Consider the following 26,204-nt stretch of genomic DNA (forward strand, 5'->3'; position numbering starts at 1 on the left):
TGAAATGAATGCAAAACATTTCTTAGGGGGAAAAGTGTTTACGAATAAAGACGTATTTTCTTGTTAATGGAAAGATATCAATTTAACAAATCACACATTTGCAGTGTGACAAATCGTGACTTGGCAATATGACAGGGGAATGCGTGCAGAAGTTTGGTTTGTCTTCAGAGAACCAAGCACAGGGGATTTGGAAATGAAACGCTGTTTCCATCTTCATATCTCTGAATACTGTAGAGCAAAGAGTTAGCAAGGTAGCCGGGATGATCTTTTCTCAATGAGCTTGTGGCTCCCTCGGCTTCCCAAGGGGTTGTCTCCATCTGTTCTGGGCCCCAGTGGGGGTAGAAGGGGTGGCTTGTTTTTATGTTTTTGAGAACTAGCAAACAAACCTCTACGTTACTGTGCTAATACCTGGTGAGCGAACCTACCGAGGAAGAATTTTTTCAGGATGGCAGGGCTGCCCTGGGAGATGGACAAGCTGGGCAGAGAGGAAGGTGTTTCATCAGAGGCCTATCCAGGTGACCCTCCTTGGGCCTCCCCTGTTTGGAAAAAGAAAGAGCTGGAGATTTGAGGGCAGCCAAATGTTTGTGGCTGGAGGCCAGACTTCTGTATACGAATGTTCCCGTTTGGTGCTCAGAGGAGATTCTTTCCACCTGTTCCTGCCTCTCCCTCCCTGCATGTCTCTGTAGGTCCTGAGCCTGCTCAGTGGCTCCATATACCCATTTTCCTGTGTGTTTGGAGATGGGAAAGACTATTTTTTAAGGAAAGAGAAGTCATGAACCAGAAATCTTTGGTTCAAGACCTAGCTCTGCCACTTACTAGCTGGGTAGGATGGGGATCAGAGTCTTTCCCTGAGCCTGTTTCCTCACCTCTAAAACAAAAATAATAGTATCTTCCTAACAGGGTCCTCATGAAGAGTGGATGAGCTAGTGAACGTGCAATCAATTTTTAAATGAACACGTCTCACAGATGTACACACACCACCAATTTGGGCAGTTAGAGGGTGGAACCACTGACTCTGCTCTTGGAGGGATGTGTGATATGGTCATGTAAGAGCAGTGCTCTGATGGGCTCAGTTAGATCTGGATGTGAGAGATAGGTGAGGGGGGTGGTCACAAAGTTTGGGTTCACTTCCCAGTACTTTGCCACTGGGTGACCTTGGCAAGTTATTTGGCATATCTGAGCCTATTTCCACATCTTTGAAATGGGTTTAAAGAGTCTCGATTCTTCCAGGATTGTTGTAAGGAATAAATCTATTCATTCAGCAAATAGGAAAGGGGATCACAGAGACAGAATTAACTTTCCTTGGGGTGGAGGTGGGACCTGAGGGGAAACCAGGGAAGCAGTAAGTGGCTGTAGGAATAGAATGTAAACGTGAGATAAAATGTATATGAAAAACACCTTACAGACTAAATCTCTATAGTTCTCTGTGGAAATATTATCTAAAGGACTTATTTAGACAGGAAGCGTAAGTAAGAAATCCCAGGCATTGGACCTCATTTCTATTTTCCATTCCCTTTACGTTTAATATTGATAAGCGTGAGACTGCAGGGGGTTAAAAGGGGGGACGGCATGAAAACTGTTTCCCTCTTTCTCCCAGTCTGGAGAGCCAGGAAACAATAGAACGAACGATGGAGGAAAAGCCCCTCTCTTCAATATTGGCGAGATCAGCACTAATTTTGATAACCGAATCGAATTTCCGTGGGTCTAGTGCTCCTTAAAAACTATTGTATTTTTGAAGCCAGGTCAGTTAGCATTGTTTGGATCTGAAGTTCGTACATTAAATTTCATCTCTCAGTGTTCTTTCTGACATCATTTTTTAGAAAAAAACATCTTTTTCCCGTTTATTAAAATCTCTAGTGGCCAGTGTGATTAGGGACCACTGATTTGAAACACCATTCTTCACGAACCCAGGAAAGAGGATGGTGACCTATTTCTTTTAAGATCATTTGACATATCTTTGAAAAATAAGTTAATCTCAGAAAAAAGAAAACAGGTATTTAACCAGAAATCTAATATGTTTTTTGAATCTCTACTAGGAGCAATGCCATTTGCAGGAAAACAGAAGCTGTCTTTCTAGAGAGATCCTTTTCTCTTGCTTTATTTTCCCTCTGAACTCATGAGCCGATGTTTGTGACATCACTGGGTTGCTGTGGAAATGTTGATTTCACAGAGGATTTCGACCTCAAGTGGGGAATTTAAAAGAGGAAGTGTGGAGTCTTGGAAAAACACAATTGGTTTGAATAAAAATGGGCAGCATTTGGAAAAAGGATTCAGAAAGAAAACAGTATAAATTGTCTATAACAGGTTGTTTCAAGTTGTCCTGGAAGGATTCAAATACTTGTAGGAGCACCCTACACCGATACGCGGACTTTTATCTGAATTTTACTTACTATGAATATCTATAAAAAGTTGGGGGGAGCAGGTAAGGAATGGCTTTTTGCAGAAAAAATCCTCTTGGATATTCAATTACTAAAATTGAGAGAAAGCTTTGGTCCTAAAATACCATTTGGGGGCGGGGGTTATCAGTTTACAGTTTTATAGCATGTAATAGACTTAAGAAAATAGCTCCATTTAAAGAATTGTGACTCAAGGGGCCTGAATTTCAGTGCAGAAGCTACAAAATCCTTCTACGTTTTAAACTGTTAAATCAACAGAATGCCAAACTGGAGCCTTTCTTCCTGCTGGGGCAGTATTGTCCCCTAAATCCACTTTCCAGTTCTCTCATTCTAGCCTAGTTTGATGTAGCATTGACTTAGCTTAACTACAGCAAAAGGAAGTGGGTTTGCATTTGGGATGGGAGGAGACGGCCACGGGTGTGTGTGTGTGTCGGCGTGTGCGCGCGCGCGCGCGGGAGACGTGGAGCACCGGGAGAGGAAAAAAAACCCATTGAGACGTAGCAACTGTGTGAAAATAATTTCCCCGTGGCTGTAAGAGGGGTCCCTGCACAGGAAAGCAATTTTAGGAATTAAAAAAAAAAAAAAATCTTCAAAGAGGGTGTGAGGAAGGCTGGCCAGGAGGGTGCGGGGCGTAGCGGGGGACAAGTGCCTCCCCGTCGGTATCTTTCTTTCCCAGTCCAGGCTTGGGGCGACCCCCTCCCCACCCACCCACCTGCCTGCCGCCGCACCCGCCCCCCCTGCAGCCCCGGGGCCCGCACAGACCCGCGGGGAGGGTTAGCCGCCGGCCTGGGGGGGACTGCAAAGGTCTGGCGGCGAGGGCTTATTTAGTGGCCGTGGCTGTAGTACAGGCTGTCCCCGGCAGCCGGCGGAGTCAGCGCACCCACGTGACGGCCCCGGCTCTCCAGTGAGCTCCCCAAACAGACGCACACCCAGCCACACGCGCGCACACACACACACACGCACGCACCCCCGCGCGCACACGCCCGCCCGCTCTGCCTCTGCGCCCTCCATCCCGGCTCGCTCATTCTCTCGCCCTCTCGCTTCCCCTGCGGTCTCTCTCTCTGCGCGCACACACCACACACACGCACACGCACACACACGCGCACACACACGCAGCCGGCACAGGCGGCGGCGGCGGCTGCTCAAGTCAGGACGAACCTCTCTAGGTACCGTCTTGAGAAGGCGGCGGCGGCGGCGGCGGCGGCGGCAGCAGCAGCGGCAGCGGCAGCCCGAGCATCCCTCCTCAGCCGGAGAGGGAGCACCGCCGAGAGTTTCCGCTCCCTTTGCCGTTCCCTTCCCCCTCCTTTTCTTTATTTTTCGAGAGAATTTCTTCTTCGCTTATTGGTTTAATTTGATTTTGAAAATTTTTGGTTGCTTTTGTGTGTGTGCTTTTTTTTTTTCTTTCCTCATTTTATTTGCATCCAGAGCATGGCGGGCTGCGGGCTGTCGGAAGACACCTTCTTCTCTTCCTTCTTTTACAACTACGGCTCCTCCTGGGAAACCCCTTCCAACCAGGTAAGGGGTGGCTCGGTGCCGGTCGGCGTCGCGCCCCGTGCCCCCAGCCGTGCGCTCACTTGGCACTCGGCGGGGAAGCAGAGGCTCGGGAGGGGGTGGGGAGGCTGGGGGGCCAAGTGGGTCGCACCGTCTGGGTCTGTGCCAACCGGCGGGAGGAGGTGTCCGCCTTCCCCCAGCACTAGCTTTCCAGTCTCCAGGGTCTGTTGCGTCCCTCCCTTGTCCAATCTACCATCCAGACCTCTCCCCACCCCCCGCCCCAACCTCCCAGCCCAGCGGGAACACGGGAGAGAGAGGTAGGAGCCGGCACGTTACCCCGAACAACTCCAGGCAAAACCAGGGAACTCGAGCGCAACCTTCCCCAAGTCGCCGCGGGCGCCGCGCCCCTGTGCGCCCGGCGCCTGCCCGCCCTCCAGTTGCGCCGAGGGGCTGCGGAGCTCTGAGTCCCCCGCGACGTGCTGTTCCCCCTCCACTACCCCCCGGGCTCCAAGCCACCTCTTTCCCTAAAATGGCTGCAGTCTCAAGTGGAGGCGTCCCCTGACCCCGAGGAGGAGGGGGGCAGAGTGGATGCTCCGGTGCCCGTGACCCCGAGCCTCCCCCGGCGCGCACAAGCACCCCACAAACACACTTAACTTTGATGACAGTGCAATGCAGTCCGGCTGCATCGTGCCCTCGACGCTCCCCGCCGCCGGCCTCGAGGTGTGCTTGTCGGTGTGGCTCGGGGGCGCGGAGGAGCTGGGGGTAGACGCCGGAAGGGGGGGGGCGTGGAAGGAGATGGGTCTTAGTGGGCCACTGGTAACCTGGAGAGACAGGCATGTGCTCAGGGTCTAGGCGTTCAGAAGCTATTCCGGGAGCCAGAGCGAGAAAGAGAGGAAAAATGCCTTTTAATTAAATAACTGTTGTAGTCTGCTGCCCCCACCGCTTGTTTGGTGAAAGTCTACAGGCATCTGTCATCTCCAAACTACACGGGGAAGTGGAGCTGGAGTCGAGGGAGAGGAGAGAGAGAGAGAGAGAGAGAGAAAGAGAGAGAGAGAGAGAGAGAGAGAGAGAGTGTGTGTGTGTGTGTGTGTGTGTGTCTACGCGCGCGAGTCCAGGCTGGGGAAAGTTGGGGCGGGAGGCGAGGCGACGGAGCAATGGTGAAAGGCAGCAGCAACTCGGTGGGCGGTCCGGGGCGCGGGGGATTCCCGGGCCCAGCGGAGCCAGCGCCGCGGGGGGAGCAGGCCGGTGGGGTTTGGGGGGCGTCGAGGAAAAGAGCTCTGTTCTGCCCGGCTTGCCCAGCCGCCGCGGCGTCTCTCCTCCTCAGCTAGCCCGCCCGCCTCGGCCGTTAGCCGGGCTGCCCGCCGCACTCGCCGGCTTTGGCGCGCTCCTTCCTGGGCCCGGGGCGCAGCGCGCTCCTGCGAGCTCCCGGCAAAAGAGCCAATACCCCAAAGCGAAACAACAGAAAAATGCGCTCCGCCGCCCCCGCAACACCCCCAGTTTCCAAGAAACTGAGACTGCCGAACTAGTAATCGCCGGGCGAAGACCTCGCGTCTCCGGCGTGGGCTCTCCAGAAAGCGCCGTGGCCATTCGAGTGAATAATACACCAGGGCGGCCCAGGAGCCTCGGAGAGGCTCCTGCCGCCGAGACAGCATCAGCGGGAGACGGCGGCGAGCTCCGGCCAGACCGGCCGGCTGCCGCCGCGGGTGGGGGCGTCTGGGCCGCTCCCCGGAAGCGTGCCTGCAGCTCGCCGGGTGCGGAGCTCTGGAAGGCGGGGGCCGCGGTGTGGGGGAGGGGGGACGACGGGGGGGCGGGGTGGCGGCTTGAACTGGGGGTTCAGGCAAGGCAGCCGAGAAACGGGAGGCCCCGCTGGGAGTAGAAACTTGCAGGAACTGCCGAGGGGGTCGGGCGGGCGCTGGGATTGGGGAACTCGAGGGGTACTTCGGCTGAACGAGGCAGGCGCTGGGGGCTTTCTCCAGACCACCCTGCCTCGGGTGCTCTCCGTGCCTCCCGGCGCCAGCTCCGGATTGCCGAGAGCCAACAATCCCTCTGGCTCGGCAAACTCCAGCTCTCCAGGAGCGGGCGTCCGCGCGCCTGCGCGCGCGCGCGCGTGCGTGCGTGTGTGTGTGTGCGCGTGTGTGTGTGAGATTGTCGATGAGTCAGAAACCAACCCCAGCTGGGCTTTGAGGACCGAGAGGTGTAGGAAAGGCTTGAGCCGCTCACCCCGCACAAGCCGGGGCGGGATTAGGGATTCCTTGGCAGCGCCGCGCCCCCGAGTCCGGGAGTCAGCTGCGTTAGGATAAGTTTCTAGGCGCGTACCTCCGACCTGCACCTCTGGGCCGCGAAACTCCCGCACTTTGTTTACCTCCCAAGGGAGAGAGAAAGGAGATTTGGGTGTAAGGAAGCTCACAGAGATACAGCTTTACAGCGATGGGAGGTTTGGCAACATCTTTTAACGAGATAGGAAGCAAGTCGTTTGAGAGCCTTTAAAAGCGAAGGGCTACGGCCCGATTTTGCAAGACTGGCAATCACGTGCAAACTCCTTGGAAACCAAAGGAGGTGGGCGAGAGGGAGGGGTGCGGGCAGGATTGGAGTAAAGGAAGGAGAGAACCAGAGAAGGGGCGGGGGTGGCGTTTTAAAAAGAGGAAAACTATCGGTCTCTTCGGGTAAAGTTAGTTTAACTTGATTTGGAAAAGCGTTTTCCCAAAAGGCAAGATCTTTCTTCTAGAAAGGGAGACTCATGTTGCTAAGAAAATCGGAAAGAATTTCTGACAAAGCAGCTGGCGCTGCTCTGTGGAGGATGATTAGCTCACAGGCCGGTACCGGGTGGCGTGCTACTCTTAGTGCAGTGACATTGTATGGTGGGGAAAGGGAGATTATCTGAAATATTGATTTCTTCTTCCACTGGTGCGGTATGAACTTTAAGATAAAGTACAGAAACAAATGAGAGATGTACATCATTAGAGAAAGGTGCCCTCAAAGTGCTACCGAGGCTTTAATCTCTGGTGGTAGATGCAGCCAGGCAGTGGCAGTGAGTCTTACCAGGACTTGCGGCTTCCATCGCGGCCCTATCACCATTTTCAGGGATGAAGAATATATAGGTATAAGGACCTAGGTTCTTATTGATCGCCAGTTTGCATTTCAGTATTTGAGCGTGGTTAAATGACTAAGAAACCTGCTCCTAACTGTTCCTTAGGAGAAAAAGCATTAATTAAACAAAGGCAACCCCAACTCTCATCTTGGACTCTGGGCAGGGCTGCTAGGGGGAGGCCTGGGCCAAATTTGAAAGAGTGAAACTTATTCATGATTTTTACCTGAATCACTGCCAAAAAGCTTACAAATCTTCCATTCCCTAAAAATAGCAATGCTCTTCAAATATAATTTGTTTACTCCACCTCAATTAAAAATAAAATCCTATTCCTAGTGTTAGAAAGTGCTTATGAAGGTAAGGGTTCCCTGTACAAAAAAAAACCAAACAACCTTTTTATTTCTAGATCAATATGATATGCTCTCAACATCTAATACCATGTAAAAGAAGCCTTTTTACAACATCAATAGAACGCAGGCATGTCTCCCTAAGAAGCTCTTTTCCTGGAATCACAAGGCATTTTGATTACTTTCATTTTCACAAGAAACATGATTATGACACCTCTGGTGATAAACAAGCAAGTGAAAAAACTAATGGAAATGGGGGTTCTTTATACAGAGACCTGGACATTTGGAAACGACTGGTGCCTTTATTCCTTACTAAACAAAAACAGACCCAAAAAACCCAAACACGAATCATGGCTGACTGGAAGGTTTTTAGTTATTCTGTGACATTTTTTTATTAAAGCAGGGGGAGGGTGGATTGGGGTGATTTTTTTGGAGAGAACCCAGTGTGTATTAGAGCCGAATATGTTACCATTTAAAAACTGGGAAATTCCATCTTCTATCTGAAGGGACCATGTTGCAGAAATTTTGCACCCACTTGCCAATGTGCAAAACATACCATAGTGAGAGTGGGGCGGGGAGCATCTGCTTAGGTGGAATTTATTTCTTCAATTAGAATGAAAACCCCAATTAAAGTGCGTATACGAAATATCTCTGATTTGGCTCAGCGCAGCAGACAACAGACCATTCTTTAATTTACAGTTTCACGCCTAGGGATGGCAGTAGTGCAAGCTTCCAGAACCCAACTCTATCTTTTTATGTTGTGCTTTTTCAACCTGCGAGTCTCTCCGATAGTTGTTGAAGCTTTCCGTCTCCATCAGGAAACTGCGCACTGGTCACTACTGCTTGCAGCTGGGACCTGGGTCACCTTCTTCGCTGTCCCTCTGTAAGCCCAAATTGAAGCAGGCCAGGTCTGTATGATATTGAAGTAATCAACTGAAAGTGAAAAATGAAGCCAATTAGCTGACTGCTTGGGTGTCCACAAGGCCAGCTATCTGACTTTATTCACTCGATTGACCAGCTCTTTAGTTACTGGGTATAGCTTAAACCTGAGTTCGTGATAAAGGCATCACCAGCAGACTCGACTCTGCCTTTAACTTTTTTTCTTTCCTAACCCCCTCCCCCTGCCACTCCCTCAAATTTGCCAGACTAGAAATGGAAAATGGCATCCTTATAAGGACACACATTCTCTTCTCAGAGTAGACAGTGACTGTTTTGAATTCAGCCCTGGACCTTTGTTAGCCAAGACCTATAATTCTTTGTACTCACTCTATCTTTTCAAGCAGGCTAGACGTTTCAGTGCAGAATCATTAATGGATTTGGGTAAGTTGTTGAATGCTGTGCTGACTGCCTATTTTTTGGGGGGGTGAGGGGTAGGGCTTGGCACTCCTTCCATGAATATAGATAGCCAAAGCAGAAACAGTCCGCTGAGGAGCACTTCTTTTCCATCCAGTCCAAGTACTGTAAAGAAGTCAATATTTTTCCCCCTCTTTTCTGGGTATTTCATAATTCTTAAAGTGGTAACACTGCTTGGATCCATGGAGATGAGCCAAGACTTGGGGCCGTCCTCCGTTTACAAGGTTGTTAGGAAGCCAGTATCTTAAAGCTGGAAAAATATAAACTGGGCTTCTTTGTTTAAAAACATTTTAATTTCCCTGAAGATGAATGTATGAACTGCAAACTAGTTTTTAGGTGCATTTCTATATATTTACTTCAAATACATTTTAGAAATCTACCTCTAAATCCAGCTCACCTTATCCCAGTTTTTCCAACATTGGGTTTCTCCTAGGTAGACAGAAAAGTAAAAGAGACTTGTAATAACTTGGGTTTGTTGTGGATCTTCCAGCAACGGCAGCTTCTTTAAGGTACAAGCTTGAAAGTCTTGTTCTCTTTTCTGTATAAAGTGTTGTTACCCTAAAACTTGGGAACCAAAGTACAGTGACAATAGCTACGATTTATTAACGCTGTTCCAAATTAAAAGTATGTGACTCCTTTAATCTCCACAACATATGAGTTAGATACCTTTATTATTGTTCCCATTTTATAGATGAAGAAAATAAGGCACAGAGGGGTAAGTACCTTGCCTCAGACCTCAGTGCTAATTAGGGGCCAAACTGGGACATCCTCCAGGCAGTCTGGTTTCAGAGCCCAGAGTCCCACTTACTCTTTCTCCACACTAGACTTGCTCTCCAGTACAACAGAAAAATGCTGTGTGGCCACAGGTACGTTTCTAGCAAGTTTGCTATGCTGTCAGTCATTTGCCAGCTTCATGAAATAATGAATAAATCCTTTGCTTGTCCAATTTGCTCATTTTTTTCCCCTGGTTATTTATATAACCAGGTATAATTCTGTTTGGGAATGAGTTGAAGTCTTTTGTTTTGGCGAAATCAGCCTTAACTACCTGATGCTTTTTTTTTGTTTCTTGGTGATGGACTAAATGTTCGAGTTTACCATTCTTTTCGGTTTGAATGGTTCATCCAGGTTGAGAGATAGAGAGGGTCTTCAGATTGCCAGCTCCCAACATCAGATAATTACGATTTAGTGGAGGGCTCATTCCAAATGTATGTGGGCATCAGGAAGATAACACTGTACAGAAGAAATATAATTTTAAGATACACGAATAGAATAATTTTTATAAATAATCATTCAGATGCACCAAAACCGTAGCTTATGTTTATATATATATTATGTATAGGTATGTGTATGTGTGTATATATATATATATTTGAGGCATAACTCACTCTCCTTTTATAAGCAAACATATCATTTTGGGTTTGTTCTGTATATAGCTGTGTTTGCGATTTAGACTGAGATTTACCTTTCTCGTCATGGCGACGTTATAACATGCGTCTTCTGTACCAAATCACGCACCTAACATTTATGTCCATCATGAACTAATGCCTTTTAGTGGTTCATCAATTGTATCGTGATCTTCTAAAATATAGTTGTGGGAAGGGGAGGGAAAACATTAAATGTCAGTAGTTACAGCAAGACAGTCTCAGCGAAGAGGGCAAAGAGTCTCTGTCTAGTTGCACGTTCCTGCGGCCCTAGTGGAAATGTAAAAGTGCTGGGTTTGCATTGGAATGAGAATCGGGCCACCTACCCTTTGTAGTCATCATCAAGGAAGCAGAAGTTCCTTCCAGAGAGAGAGAGACCATAGGAAATCAATGATCACACTTTGCCACTGGAGAGGTAAATGTGGACAGCAGACGGCATTAAATGAAAGGGCAGCAGAAAAGTGATTTACTCAAGACGGCAGTGTGACTTTTTGGTCCCTTCAAAGAATTCACATTTTTGACATAATTATATTAACATCTTTCTTTCTTTTGGATTATATTTTTTTAAAAAAATGGGGAAGAGAAAGTACTGTTAGGTGCTGTTACTGTCTTTCACTTGAACATAGTTACTTAAGGAAAGCAGAGTGTCTGGGATATGGAACCACATCTACCCTCCCCTTCTTTTTTGGTTAATAAGAATCGACCTGATTTATTAAAGTTACTGGACTTCTGTTTGTTTGTTTATTCCATGTATTCCCTGACATAGAGGGGAAGCTTGCCAAGGCTCACCTTGACAAGAAGGTGCTGCAGAGGGATGCTTATATGGGAGAGGCACGGAGAAGGGGGGCCATCGCTGGGGTAAAGGGCAGTGTGGGTGTGGAAGCTTAATGACATACGTAGATGCAGGCGTGTGGTTCTAATACCCTGCCCCTTTTTAGGGTGCGCTTCTGATTTGGTGCGCTTCTGATTTCTTTGTGAGCACATCTTCCTGTAGATTTGAAATATCCAGCTGCAGGTCATAGCTATGGGGCAAAGAATGTCTGGCTTATATCTGGGAGAAGACAAAAAATCCATGTAATCTCTTGCCTGAAAGCGTATTAGAAAGTGTGTTAATTGTGTAACAACGAAGCCAAACAAGCCAAAAAAGCACAAACAAAAAGAAAGAGGACTTTAACCATCACCCCCTACCACATTTTGCTCCTATTTATTATTTCCAGTAGCAGTTCAGTCCCTAAAGTTAACAATGAATGATTATGATTCTGTAGTTTTGTTTACAGCATAAATTAGCATTTTGTTTTCTGCTACAGCTTTTGAATGAGGAATTATAATGTATAATTTGCTGAAAATAGATGTTATCATCTCTTAGGATGAGAACAAACCCATAAACTTGAACAAATGATAAAAATGGAATCAATTACATTTCAAATGGAAGTAGTTTACAAACCTCCAAATACAAAGTGGCAGTAGTAGCTGGTTATTGTAACAAATAATTAGTTTTTTTAAACAACATTTATTGAATTCCATTGATGATTTGGTAATTGTTCACAGTCGACTGTAGCCCTCTCTCTTCCAAAATGAAATGTGGCGTGGAATGACCGCATCTTATGAACTGCAGGTTGCTTCATTATTTAGTGTTGCAACCAGAATGTATATTTATTCGCAGATGTAACCTTTCTGAGTAATAAGAAGACATCAAATTGACAAAATGATGCCACCAAGCCTGGTTGGTGGCTTAAGATAAACACCCAAGGGCTCATGAGTGAGAGTGTTTTCAGGTTGCAAAGAAAGGAAAGAAGTATACCGTCAAAATGGGTGTGTGTGAGTGTGTTTTGAAGGGGGCAACATTTTAAATAATTTATCAAATAGATGAGTCGTATTTTTACATCAGCAGGAATTCATTTCTCTGTCCCACTCCCATGACTGTCTTTCCCATAATCCTTTCCATCCTGAGTTGTCATCGTTAATGTGTAAGTTTCACCTCCCCTTCCTACCACTTAGGAAGCTCCCTGTGGGAAGGAACAGTGCCTTCTTCAGTTCAAGATCCCTCATCATGCCTGGCCTGTAGTAGACAGACAGAGGTGTTGGAAAATGTCTGAAATTTCAGAAAACTTTTATACCGTTATATGTGTCCCTTCATTTATTCTTATTTGTTCCATCTCTTAGGATGATGAGGACAATTCTACAGTGTCATTTTTGAAAATGGGAATTTGCCTTGGAGAGTAAATGAATCCTGCTTTCATTTAAGTGTCCCCAGGGAAGAAGATGATTGGTTTACTGTAGGCTCACTAGACCTCTTAATTTTTAAAATGAAAAATTATGAAGTGTATACTTAAATTAATAAATTCAGAAAGGATAAAGGAGGAAAAGTGGGAATCTGAGGGGTTGTAATTTTAACTGTTTATTTTTTGGTAACTTCTACGTGCTGAGTGGATCATTCATTTTTGATTATTTCTAAAAGATTAATCTATTTCTTTAAAGTTAATATGCAAAGAAATATGTTCAACATCACTTTATTTTTAGATCCCACGATTTAGTCTGAAACAAATCAGTGGTGCATTATAAACACACAAGAATGTATCTAATGACAGGAGTCAGGCTGAACAGATGCTAAAAAGGATGCTTCTGGTGAAGTTGAGGGAGCTGCAGGAGGGGACGGAAAAATATCTCTAGAAGTTGGAGGGCTTGTGAGGTGAACACTATAGAGACTTTTCACCCATCAAATATGTGTTTGTGCACTTCAGAGCAGAAGGGACTCCATTTGCTTCTGCATAAAAGTAGGAATGATGACATCCATCCCCTAGAATGGTTGTTAAGATCAAGTGAGACCTTGGACCTGGGAAGACCTTTGCTCTTGACTAATAAAGAGCTGAGTCAGTGTTAGGTCTTCTCCATCAATCCTCAAATATTTATAGAGTACCTACTGATGTGGCAGTCCAGCAGTGTGCCTGGTGCATAGTAGTCTCAATACATTAGATTGAGTCGATAATAATAGAGTTCTTGCATTGAACACTTACTATAACATTCCAGAAACCTTTTAAAGTGCTTTACACAGAACAACTCATTTTGTCATCAGAATAACCCTAGAGGTAAGTACTGTTATCAGTGTTGCATATTACCCTTTACAAATGGGCCGAGGCACAGAGAGGTGAAGTGACAACCAAGGCCACACAGTCAGTAAGTGGTACAGTCAGGATCTGTATCTATCATGTCTGGCTTCCGAGCCCATGTTTTAATATTAACCACCATGCTAGGCTGCCTTCAGGTGGACGAACCGATGGGTGACAGGGAAATCAAAGATGGATAAAACCTGCCGCCTTCAACATGGGTGTGGGTTTCAAGTGGAACCTCACCTCGATGCAGAGAAGGTTAGAAAATGGGTAGTGCTTTAAGAAAGCAGTGGATAACAGTGCAGTGGTCATTTGGATGATGGGGAGTTTCCTTTTGTCTGGAAGAATCACAGAAGATTTTAAAGAGGCAGTGACATTTGCTTTGGGCTTTGGAAAATGGGGAGAATTCGGGTAGATGAGAATGAGGCAGAGGGGGCATTCCAGGCAGAAGGAGAGCGCAGAAGGAATTTGTCAAGGAGTAGTTGTCAAAGATTGTTCTTTTTTTTTTTGTCGATTTGTTTTTCATTTAACCAAATTTATTGAGTACCTACAATTTATTGTGCTTATCCCCACCCTCAAGGAGCTTTAATTTAGTGGGAGAGACATAGATCACATGACATATATATAATATATATTATATATAAATTCTTTTGTATCTGTCTCCATGTGTCGTCAATCTATCATCTATTTGTCTGTCCTTCCTTCCTTCCATCCGTCCAGCCATCCATCCATCCATCCATCCATCGATCCATCCATCATCTCGTTCAAATTGTGTGAAGTACCAAGAAAGAAAAATAAAAAATGTTATATAGAGAGAAGAACAGGTGAGGGGGCAGGGTCTGCCCTACTCATTGTTTCAACTTTGGAAGTTTATAAAGGGTCTTCCAAGGGACGAGTTTACAGTCCTCCCGCCAGCAGTCCTCCTCCCTCTCTCTTGCTTAGCATAGGGACAGAGCTAGCAGAGGTGGGATCATGTGAGTTAGTAATCTAAATAGGGGAGTTGCTTTCCATTCTGTTCTGTCACAAGCAGGCAAGAAAGCTTTCAAACTTAGTTGAGAGTTAAGATCTTTGCATCATTTAAAATCTGCTCTGTTGACAATGTCAAGAGAACAGTTTAATTAGTAAATCAAACGTAAAGTTTTATTTTGGATCTTATTGCACTTTAATGGATTGCTAAACATTTTCTGGATTAAAATTAGTCATCTGAGCTAGAAAGTGACATAGCCTCTGAAGTTGGGGACACACTCTGAGGCCTGTGCAGCAGTGCTAATGAAATTATTTACTTCTTTCTTTTCGTGATGTCAGACTAAAAGGGTTACATAGCGTTGGGAAAAGAGCCAAAAAAAATTTGTAAAGGGGAATGGAATCATCTTTACAGTGTTTGTCGAATGCTTGTTTTTTAGGAAGTAGGACTCCATTGCTAATTGATTTTGTGACCCTGCTAGTAACAGATGCATTAGAAATAGTTTTAGGATTATTTTCCCCAATGAAACTGGCCTTAAAGAACAAGTTTCTGAAAAACAAAACAAAACAAAACCAAACAGCAACCCCTACCCCCTCCAAAAACCAATAGGTTGATTCCTGTTTATGTGCATTAAAATAAATACTGGTTCATTTCCCCCAAATTCTGGCCATATTCATTCTTTTACTGTAGTAGTAAAATCGAGTGTGATGATACTTTGGGGAATGTTTATAAACATTATAAGAGTGCCCTCTTAGTCACTATCATTATGGTGGAAGGAGAGCTTGCCTTCTGAAACCATTTTTTTTTTTTACTACAGTAGCATCGAATACCCACCAGAAATAAAGTAAATGTTAAATAAATATGCATTATACTCATTTAAGTAGTTCTTTTTTAAATGCTTGTGACAGTGATATTAAACATTTGCATTGTGGGGTCGACGAAATCTTTATTAAATCTCTGCCTCCTCTGTAACTGATTCTGTCAAGTGACCTCTGAGAGCATCTCAAAAAAGCATAAAAAAAAAAAAAAGCATAGACTGAGGTTATTTTAGGCTAATAAGTCTTCCCCAAGCATTACTTAATTGTTTAAATAAAGTAATTAGAGAATGTCCTGTAATATGAGAGCCTTTGAAGATACTTGAATATCCCTCTTTTTGGGAGAATTTTGGGAAAATGCCTGATCTTATATTTGGGTATATATGGTATTTAAGAAGTCGTCATAAATAGGAAGCACTCCTTGAATGCTGTTGTTCTTATTAGTTCTTTTATATCTATTGTATTTAAATAGTTACAGCTTTTTCTTAGTTGATTTATAAATGCCTTGAGTTTTTTTTTAAACATCATTTGCATGACTCACACATTAAATACAGTGCAGGGAACAAAATAGGTGCTAAAATTTTATTGATCATTTGAAAAGAAAAATAACCTTTGACTCCTTCTGGGAATATACAGGTATCAGCAGCCCCTGTTTCAAAAAGGATCAGAACATAGAGGTAGGAACATTCCTTTAAGCACCAACCCAAAAAGGACTTTTGCTAAAAAGGGAGTTTTCTCTTCAAAATTAGGACAAATACTTCTTTTGTTCTGCATTTTTAAGAATAGGGAATACTTTCTTCTTTTATACTTTACTACTTAATTTAAAAAATATATTTAAGCCTGATTTCTAAGGTACTGTTTTGGAATATCATATACTAGGAAACTGATAAAAGCATATTATTAATTTTTCTTATTATAGATATGATACATTTTCATTTTGGAGACTTTTCTTAGAAAGGTTCAGAATAAAGAGGAAAATCAAAACCATATATAATGCAAACATCTAAAGATAATCACAGATACCATTCTAATGGATATCTTTCGGGTCTTTGTTTTAGGCCTACATAGTATTTCATTTTTACATTGGAATCACGTGTAAGCAATTTTATAACCTGATCTTAGCCCAATAAATCATAACTAAATTGCCACGTAATATTTCATATGCTTCTATATCCCTTTTAACGTCTCTGCAGTATTCCATTGTATGATTATAGGACCATTTATTTAACCATCCTCCTAAATGTTGGGTGTTTAGGTTGTCACCAATTATGACTAAACCTGGGGCATATCTATGATTATTTCTTCAGGATCATACCCAGTAATAGAACTGCTGAGTTAAAGGGGATACAAATTTTTACGACTTTTGTGTTAATTGTTTCTTAGAAGAGATGTACCAACTTATACTCCCAGCAGCTACATGTCAGATGGAGGCTATTAGGAGACGAACCTCGTATTACAGTCTTTTCTTTGTCCATTTGAAAACTTCAAAATAAACCTTTATAATGACCTTGTCAGTCAAGAGGTCATGCTTATATCAATTATGACCTTCTTTCGTCTTTAGTTTTTCAAATTCTTTGGGCTGCTAGAATAAAACGCTAGATCCAAGCAAATAGTTTACGTCAAGAGTTTAACTCTGGTTATCAAATGAGCATTTTTTTCCTCTCTTTCCAGGGCATATTATCTCTACAAAACCTCCTGGCTTATGTTCTGTTGAGACCTATGGAGAGAAAAATCTTTCTTGTTCCACTCACAGAACTACTTAAACTTCAAAACAAGGAGTAAGTCTGGACTCTAAGCAGTATCTCTGGTCATTCCTGAGATACTTCCAAGGGAAGAGGAATGTTAACTATATAATAAGGCATCATTATTGCTGGTCTGGTCTGGACCCAGATCTGACAAATCTTAGAGATATTTGTGCAAATAAAAACTTATACAAAAGTAATAATGATTCAATTCCACAATGAAGGGCATTCTCTTTTCTCACTGGCTTGCCCCACTTCCTTTCTCTGTTGACCTCCTCACAGCTTTTTCCATAATGCCTTTGGACCCTTGGTTTATTAACAATATAAACTCCCTTTTCCCAAATCTTGCCTTTACTACAGTTTGATTCCTCCTTAGGAAGATACAGTGGGGCAGTGGCTGTTCATTTGTCCATACCCCTTAGGCCCAGAGGAGCTGTGGTCATTGTTGCTTCCAGAACACTACTTGGCCACTATCGCACAAAACCATGTGATTCCTGTAGTCCCTGGTGAAATTCCCAGAGACTGTATCCTACCCTTCCTCCTGGTCATCTTATCAGCTCCCTGTCACTTCCCCTTTTCCCCTGAGGGCCCAGACACTTGGCTTATGCCTCCCCTCTCCCCCAGCTGTCATCACCAGGGTGATCTTCAGCATTTGTGCATGGAGGATGGACGCAGTGGCTTAGTCTCCGAGTTGCAACACTTCACCTCCCACAGTGGCCCAGTCACCAGCTGACTTTATCGTTTGGAATGGCTCTGCTCCTGGAACCTTAAACTCCAGTGTCATCATACATGACTACAGCCTCATAGCCTTTCTGCTCCCTCACCTATGTATTTCCAAGATCCCTGGTCCTTATACTGCTCTCCCTTTTTTAGCAGCTCATCAGTCATACTTTCCTCCTTGCTTTTTTAGCCAGCGGAGAACCCGATACATCACTTTAACCACTCTCTTGCCAAAACCTCAAAGCCCTTATTAATCCTTTGCCCTTTCATATCTGTCCACAGAATCCCAGTCTTGGGTCAGTCCAACCAACTGCCTTGTTTGCTTCTACATGCAGGCTGTTGCCTGCTGTTGGAAAAACCCAGTCATGCTAAAGAATGCCACTGTGATTTTATTGTCCCCAAACTCAGTGCCATTCACCAAGCTCTGTATGGGTCATCAAGCTCACTCACTGTCCGTATCTGCAACTCCAGACATTGCCCACTGTCCTCAACTCCTCTGCCCACCACTGGCTCCCTTCCCAGGTGAGGATTCATGGTCACCCAGTGTGAATTCCCTTAATCTTTTGTCTCATATCTGGAAATCTCCATCTTTTCACCTCCGGCTTTTTCTTGCACCTGTGAATATCGTACCCTCTCATCCTCTCCAGGACTTTGATCCATCATTATGGCTTCGTGACTCCGTACACTTAGGAATAAGTGTTCCACTCCCATCTTGAAAAATTCCTCCATCAACCTTTTACTTCCCTTTAGAGGGTGCCTGTCTCCTTCTTTAGTTGGATGGCATGAAAAAGCCCAGCTGATGTGACTGTACATTTCGGAGTCGAGAATCTGCATGACGGTGAGGCTGGTCTCTCTCAGTGGCTCAAAGATTTCTGGAGCAAAGGGGCAGAGGCGGGTGACCTCTGTGCCAACCTCAGCAGGAAACTTGTAGATACTCACTGCTTACAAATCCTCCCCTCCCACTCGCTTTTTAATGAGCTGTAAGAAGGGTTCACCCATCACCACCTTGCTGAAACTCTCCTGGCAATGGCTTCATAATACCCAAAGGCTGGGATTCTTACTAGTTCTATTTTTTTTTTTTTTTTTTTTTAGGTATTTCTGTGACTCTGTTGAGGAATTACTTTGACTTCTGTGGCATCTTCCTATCTTTCATCACATCTCCTCTCCCTCATTGACTCTTGCTTTGCTTGACCTTAAATGTGATGTTCCTGGGGTCCCCACTCTGATCTCCTTTCCTTTTACTGTATTCCTGTTCTTCTGTGGCAATCTCTTCACACATGGAAATCAGTCTTTCAGATTTGTATTTCCAGGCAAGATCTCCTTCCTGAATTCCAAACCAACTGGCTACTTGACAGTCCCATTGATATTTTAAGCACAGTGTGTCAAAAGACAGACTTCCTCATGCGTTGCTCTTGAATTCCTTATCTGGATGAAAGGCAACAATACTCATCCTGCATATCAGTTAACATTTGCAGTATACCAAACCACCCAAAACCCTGTGGCTTCAAACAACAACCATTTTTAAGTACATAATTATACAGATCAGGAATGTGGGCTAGGATCAGCTGGGTGGTTCTTCTGCCGGTTCAACTAGGTTCACTTATGTCTGCAGTCAGCTGGCCGTGGATGGCCTCACTCGTACATCTGGCAGATGGTTGGCTGTTGGCTGGGGATATGGGGTTAACTGAGCTATGTATCCATGCATCCATCATCCAGCAGGCTAACCCAGGCTCATTCACATAGTAGTGACCACAGGCTTCCCAAGAAAAGCAGGAGAGAGGAAGCTGCAAGGTCTCCTGAGGCCTAGGCTTAGAACTTGTAAAACATTACTTCTGTCTTATTCTATTGGTCAGAGCAAGTCAGAAGGCCAGCCCAGATTCAGGGAGTGGAGAAGTGTATTCCGCCTCTTGATGGGAGGAGCTGCAAGGCCACACCACAAGGACATGCATGTGTGTGATGGGTGTGGGGGGTGGGGTGGGTGGGAGGGAATTAGGGGCCACTTTCATAATTAACTATGCTCATGACCCAAGTCAGCCAGTATCTCTTGATTTCCTTCTCCTTTCACTTGAAGTCAGCCATCAAGTTAGGCTGGTTATGCCTTTATGTGGACTCTCTTATTCCTATCATCAGCCACTGGTCTGCATAATTCGTAAGCTTAACCTCTGTATGAGTTTGCTAGGGCTGCTGTAACAAAGTACCATGGGCTGGGTGGCTTAAGCAATGGAAACTTACTTTCTCACAGTTTTAGAAGTCCAAGGTCAAGCTGCAGCAGGTTTGGTTCCTCCTGAGGGCCAGGAGGGAAGGACCCATTCCAGGTCTTTCTCCTAGGCTTCTAGATGACTGTCTTCTCTCTGTGTCTCTTCACGTTGTCTTCCCTCTGTTTGTGTCTGTGTCCAGCTTTTCCTTTTCTTATAAGGACACCAGTCATATTGGATTAGGCCCCATCCTAAGGGCCTCATTTTAACATAATCACACTGCAAAGACCCTGTCGTCAACTATGGTCACATTCTGAGGTCCTGGGGGTTAGGATTTCATCATGAACTTTTTTGGGGTGGGGGGACACAATTCAACCCATGTTGATTCCCCCCAGCATCCTCTACCTCATCCTAAAACTATTATGATAGTGGTAGGATTGAAATCTCAGGCCCTTTGTTAGTGTTGTTAGTGCCAAGTGATAGTATATTTTTTGTCATTTTTTCATGTCTACCTTCCTAGACTGTAAGCTTCGTGAGGGCAGCACACTTTGTGTGTCCAGCACTTGGAACAGTAGACCCCCAATCAACAGTGGTTAATTTGAATGTATGACTTCCAGCTCATGAAAAAAATAAGTAAATTATCTTTTTACTTGAGGCCCTGGGGAAATGGTCCTCCAGAAACAGTGATCTCAGGATTTGTGATTTAGAAAATAGTGGCGAATGATGTGGCCTTAGTGCCTTTTGGCTGACCATGAGCAAGGAAGTGAGAAAATTCTAGCCTTCACCCATTCCAAGTCATAACTAGTGCAGAATGACTGAAGGACGTGGTTGAGAGAATAGAACTTGTTAGACCCACGTGTGCAATTATAATACATTCTGTTAACTAAAGAAAGAAGCTGAGACTGTGATACAAATGACAGCAATGTTAGACTTTTCCGAGACAGCCTGTTTTAGGGTTTTCCAGAGAAACAGAACAGACATACTGTGTGCGTGTGCGTGTGTGTGTGTGTTGAGAGAGAGAGCGAGAGAAGTATTTTAAGAGGTGGTTCATGCAAGTGTAGAGGCCGGGTAAGCCCAAACATTGCAGAGTAGGTCGGCAGGCTGGAGACCCAGTAAAGAGTCGCCATTGGAGCCCCAAAGCCATCTGATGGCAGAATTCTTGCTCAGGAAGGTCAGTTTTTGGTCCATTAAGGCCTTCAATTGATTGGATAAGACCTACCCACATTATGCTTTGCTCAACAGTCACCAATTTGACTGTTAATCTCATCCAAAAAACACCTTCACAGAAACATCCAGAATAATGTTTGACCAAATATCTGGGTACCATGGCCCAGCCAAGTTGACACATAAAACTAACCATCACCCGGTTCAACCCTCATGGTCCCATGAGGCACTTCATGGTATAGAATATAATGACTGGAATGTAGGCAAAAGGAATGGACGAAAATAAATAAGTAACTGACCTATGTACATATGTAGGAGGGACTCCTTGTTGAAAATGCCATTAGGGTCTTGCCTGATTTAGATGTTAGCCAGCATTTAAAAAAGATGTTCTGTAGTCTAAAAAGGAATAGTCATATGATTTTCTGTAGCTCAAGTAGAAAATATGATGAGGCCTGAGTGTTTAAGAAAACTTTAAAATCCTTATTTTATGGTGAACTTAATTTCAGTCTATAAGACACAACACAAGTATGAGTACTGTATTCATTTTTATGCAAACATGAAATCAAAGTTTATGGTATATGCTGGGAAGGGGTGTTATAGATTAAACAAAGTCATGAAAGTCAAAGAATTATTTGATTAGGGAGCCAAGCCGAAGTGCTGATTATTATAGCTTAGTTATCATCCTTACTGTTACTCTTAGATCTATTTGTATTGTAATCAAATTCCCTGTAGTTTCTTGTCTTTAAGCAGACTCAGAAGCGTGATGAAAAGAAATAATTGTTTTCTTAGACAGTTTTTGGATTCTGAGAAAGTCTTTCACAACAGAAGAGGCCTTGTGGGTGGTCATTTGAGAGGTAATAATAGGTACGAAGCTATATTTCTATTAAGCCTTAAAAACATTTACAAGGGTGAGGAATTTGGAACAAGCTATGTTTTTTCTTCAAATGGCCGAATATTCAGATGATAAAATACTGTCTTCAAAGATGTCTGTAGGCATCTGGCCCAGACTTAATATGCAGTGTTTATGAAATCAAGGGAAACGAGAAAGGTTACTTGTAATGATGAATTCCACACAGCAGTTATTAATTCTGTCATCATTTTTACTAGTGAGTATAATTCAGGCTTCAGATTTCTCCATTTTTACTGGGAAGGAAAGAATCTCTACAACATTTACATCTTCTCAGGCAGATTTGTATAAGAATTCTATGTTGCTTCAGAAGTTTGACCTCTCCAAATTGAAATCTATCCATGTAGAAGTTCTAGAAGGAAATCCACGTATAGTGTGATGGTGAAGGTCTGGTGTTTCATAGTCAGCTCTGCAAGTTACTAACTTTCAGTTTTCTGATCTGTAAAATGGACATTGTAACATCTACTTTCTGAGGTTATTCTAGGAGTTAAATGAGATAATACAAGGGAAAAGCTTAGAACAGTGCTTGGAGTGTGGAAAGCAAACAGAAGCTTTAATGATGATGTTAGTATAAAAGGAAAAAGAGGGAAACGGGTGCAGCATATGTGAACAGATGCTAACCAGGCTTACAAGAGACAATTTTGGGGAAACCATAATATTTTTTGACCCCATTTTCTCCGCCCCCTTCTGTATTTGTTCCCACAGAACATGTTGGTAATGAGGTAAGCTTCAATAAAATATCTTCTAGGAACAAACACGTTTAGTCTTTTGTTGAGAAGCCGTATGCCCTAATATATACTAGTCACGTCATTTCTAGAAGTTCTGTTGTCTGCTTCAGATTTTAATATTTTTTTTCTGGTTTGCAAACAAAATGGAAAAAATTGCCCATTTATTTGCAGGGAATAAAAACATAATACCAAAGAAAATTAGAAGGTAAAACTCAAGAATAATGTAAGTCTTCAGAAAATGCAATCAAATTATAGGAGATGGGTAATAGCCAGTTCTTTTTTGGTTGACCTATAATAAATGCAGATTGCGTAGGTATTTAACATAGAGTGGTATTTCAAAACCAGATGGTGACTATTATTTCCATTATCAGTGGAAAAAGTAATGTTAAGGTAGAAATTAGTAGTATTTTGGGCTTATAAATGGGAAAAAAGTCTTTTGAGCCAAACTACCTGAAAAACTAACTCTTTCAATCTCAAGTTAGAGGATTGTTCTTTCCACAAATATTTTTGGAGGCTTGATCATGTTCCAGACACTGTTTTAGAACCTGAATAGACAGCAGTGAGCAAGAAAAAAAGGCCTGGGCTTTGGTGGCACTTATCGTCTTGCAGGCGGAGACAAAATAAAAACAGTACAATTAAATGCAGGCACAAGGTAATTTCTGAAAGCGATAAGTGCTATGAAGATGATAAAAAAGGATGATGTGATGGGATTGACAGTGATGAGGATGGGGTGTGTGGAGGGGGTGTACATGCTGGGGTGGTCAAGGGAAGACCCTGTGTAGGTCTTGTTGGAGCTTCTGTGGTCTGGCTGGAAGTGGACAGCACTAACGGTGTGGCTGCAACTGGTTGACTGAGGGGATGTGGCTGGACATCAGGATAGAAGTAGAGGAGCCCAGATCCCACCAGACTGCAGCTGAAAGGTGAGGAGTTTAGAGTTTAGAATCCATCCTCAGTGTTATGAGAATTCATTGGAAATTTGTAAGCAGGGGAGAGACATGGCGTGATTTATGTTTTTTTTTTTTTTTTTTTTTGCGGTACGCGGGCCTCTCACTGTTGTGGCCTCTCCTGTTGCGGAGCACAGGCTCCGGACGCGCAGGCTCAGCGACCATGGCTCACGGGCCCAGCTGCTCCGCGGCATGTGGGATCTTCCTGGACCGGGTCACGAACCCGCGTCCCCTGCATCGGCAGGCGGACTCTCAACCACTGCGCCACCAGGGAAGCCCGTGATTTATGTTTTTTAAAAGATCACTCTGGCTCCTTCGAGGAGGAGGATGGCAGAGGCAGGGGTGAATCAGGGGAAGAATGTACAGTTGGGGGCTCTTGTGTAAAATAGATGTGAGAGATGGTGGAGGCAGGGACTCAAGATGGAGAGTCATTACCTTAAACAAAGAAGAGTTTGGGCAGCTGCCTCTGTTTCCCAACGGTGTAAGGATGTCCGAGTGTCTGGTAATAGTGCAAATGACAAACCTGAAGTGGGCTCCTCAAACATTACATGGCGTACAAAGGTTAAGTAGCACATTCAGGGCAGATGCCCGTGGATCTCTGTGATTGGCTGGATTCTGGTGGGAGATGAGAAGGGTACAACTCCAGTGGGCACACTCTGTACCCTTGTGAACCCTCTGGGGTTTTTAGAAACAAGTGTTTAAAATGTTTACAGGAGCAGCCCTCTGTTTTGTTGGTTTCTGTAAAGAACAATCGCCCAGTTTAAAGAAGGGCTTGATGCTGAAGTCTTTAGAAGCTGCTGGTCATTGCCTCGGATATTCTGTGGCGAAGGATGTCTTCTGGGTCTGTTTCATGCCAATGTTTCCTCCTTTTGTTTGCAAGGAAGAAAGCTCACTAAGAAAGCACACACACACATGCACAGACACACACACAGCTTTGATGGTTAGCAGATGTGTGGCAAGGATCCAGACACATCATGGGATTCATGGTCAGAAAGTGAAGTGAAGCGATGTGTTACGTGAAGTAGGACTGGGTGCTGTAGAGTTGGGACAAGGGCTACATGCCCTCACTGTCTTAGGAGCCTCTTTACTCCTGACTTATGTGGCCTAAGATTCAACCTAAATGGCTGCCGGTCCTGATTCCATGTCATCACTGCTCAGCCCCAGTGCCCCATCCCAACTGATGTTCCTTCTCTGTCTCTTTGTTTGGTTTCCCAGTGGGCAGTTCTGTTTGGCTCAGGCCCTGGAGTCACCTGCTTGGTCCTGGTTTGTGGTGGAGGCCAGGGTCTGTCTAAGATGGCCCCTCATCCATCCACTCAGCGGTGCTGGGCAGGACAATGACGGGTGGGTCCAGTGTAGCATTTTTGTGAAGAAGAGCCATCTTTGGTTTCTCCACAGCCTTGGGCCACTTGGCAGTGGAGGGAGGAGAGTGTTTCTGGTCATGTGTTGGAGCGGGTGAGAAGGCACTCCTGGTTCTGGGATGGGCGGCTGCCTGTGGAGGTTTGGAATTGTCTCCAGGGGAGAGCTGGAGGAAGGTTATGGTGGAGTAGCCACAGGCAGAGGAGAGACGCTGCCAGTGGCTGAAGGACCTGCACTAGAAGGAGGTGTTTTACATGCACTGGTCAGATTTTCATTTGTAAAGTAAGACAACGATGTGAGATGGCTTTGTAGTAAATTCAGCATCTTCCACCTGTTGTAGTGAGTTTGGGTTGCTATAATGAAGTACCATACACTGCATGACTTATAAATGACAGAAATTCATTTCTTACAGTTCTGGAGGCTGGAAGTCCCAGATCAGGGTGCCACATGGTTGGGTTCTGGTGAGAGGCCTCTTCTGGTCGCAGACAGCTGACTTCTCAGTGTATCCTCACATGCCTGAAAGACAGAGACCTCTGGTCTCTTCCTCTAGTTATAAGAGCACTAATCCCATCATGGGGGACTTCACCCTCATGACCTAATTACCTCCCAAAGGCCCCACCTCCTCATACGGTCACACTGGGAATTATATTTCAGCAGATGAATTTCGAGGGGACACAAACATTCAGTCCATAACACCACCTTGTCTATTCTGAGAGTTTCACCTTCGATTCTGGCAATACTGCCCTCTCCTTAGCACTCCTCTGTGTGATTTTTATGTTAAAAGTGTCTTTGTCTCTTCCCTCTTCTTGAGGGAATTAAAATATGTAAGGAACTCCTACAACTCAATAGCAAAAAACTGATAACCAGATTTTAAAAAATGGGTTAAAGACTTGAATTGACATTTCCCCAAAGAAAACATACAAATGGTTAACAGGTATATCAGTGGCTCGGCATCACTAATCATCAGAGAGATGCAAATCAAAACAACAATTAGATGTTATAACACACTTTGTAGGATGACTGTTATTAAAAAAAAAAAGTGTTGGTGAGGATGTGAAGAAATTCAACTGTTTCCTTCCTTATCCTGTCTTTGGTTTATGCCAGATTCCAGAACCAGGTGTTGTTGGGTGATAGAAAGTGTGTAAGAAGAAACTGTTTCATCAGTGCCATAGTCCATTCAGGCGGCAATAACAAAAATATCACAGATAGGGGGGCTTAAACAATAAACATTTATTTCTTACAATTTTGGAGGCTGAAAGTCCAAGGTCAAGGTGCTGGCAGGTCAGTGTTTGGTGAGGGTCAGCTTCCTGATTCATAGATGGCCATGCTCTTGACATGTCCTCATGTGGTGAAAAAAGTGAGTGAGCTCTCTGGGGTCTCTTTTATAAGGGCACTAATCCCATTCATGAGGGCTCCACCCTGATGACCTAATCACCTCCCAAAGACCTGAGCTCCAAACAACATCACGT

Source organism: Monodon monoceros, unplaced genomic scaffold (genome assembly GCF_005190385.1).
Source record: "Monodon monoceros isolate NGI ecotype Baffin Bay Population unplaced genomic scaffold, NGI_Narwhal_1 Super_Scaffold_20, whole genome shotgun sequence".
Lineage (NCBI taxonomy): Eukaryota > Metazoa > Chordata > Mammalia > Artiodactyla > Monodontidae > Monodon > Monodon monoceros.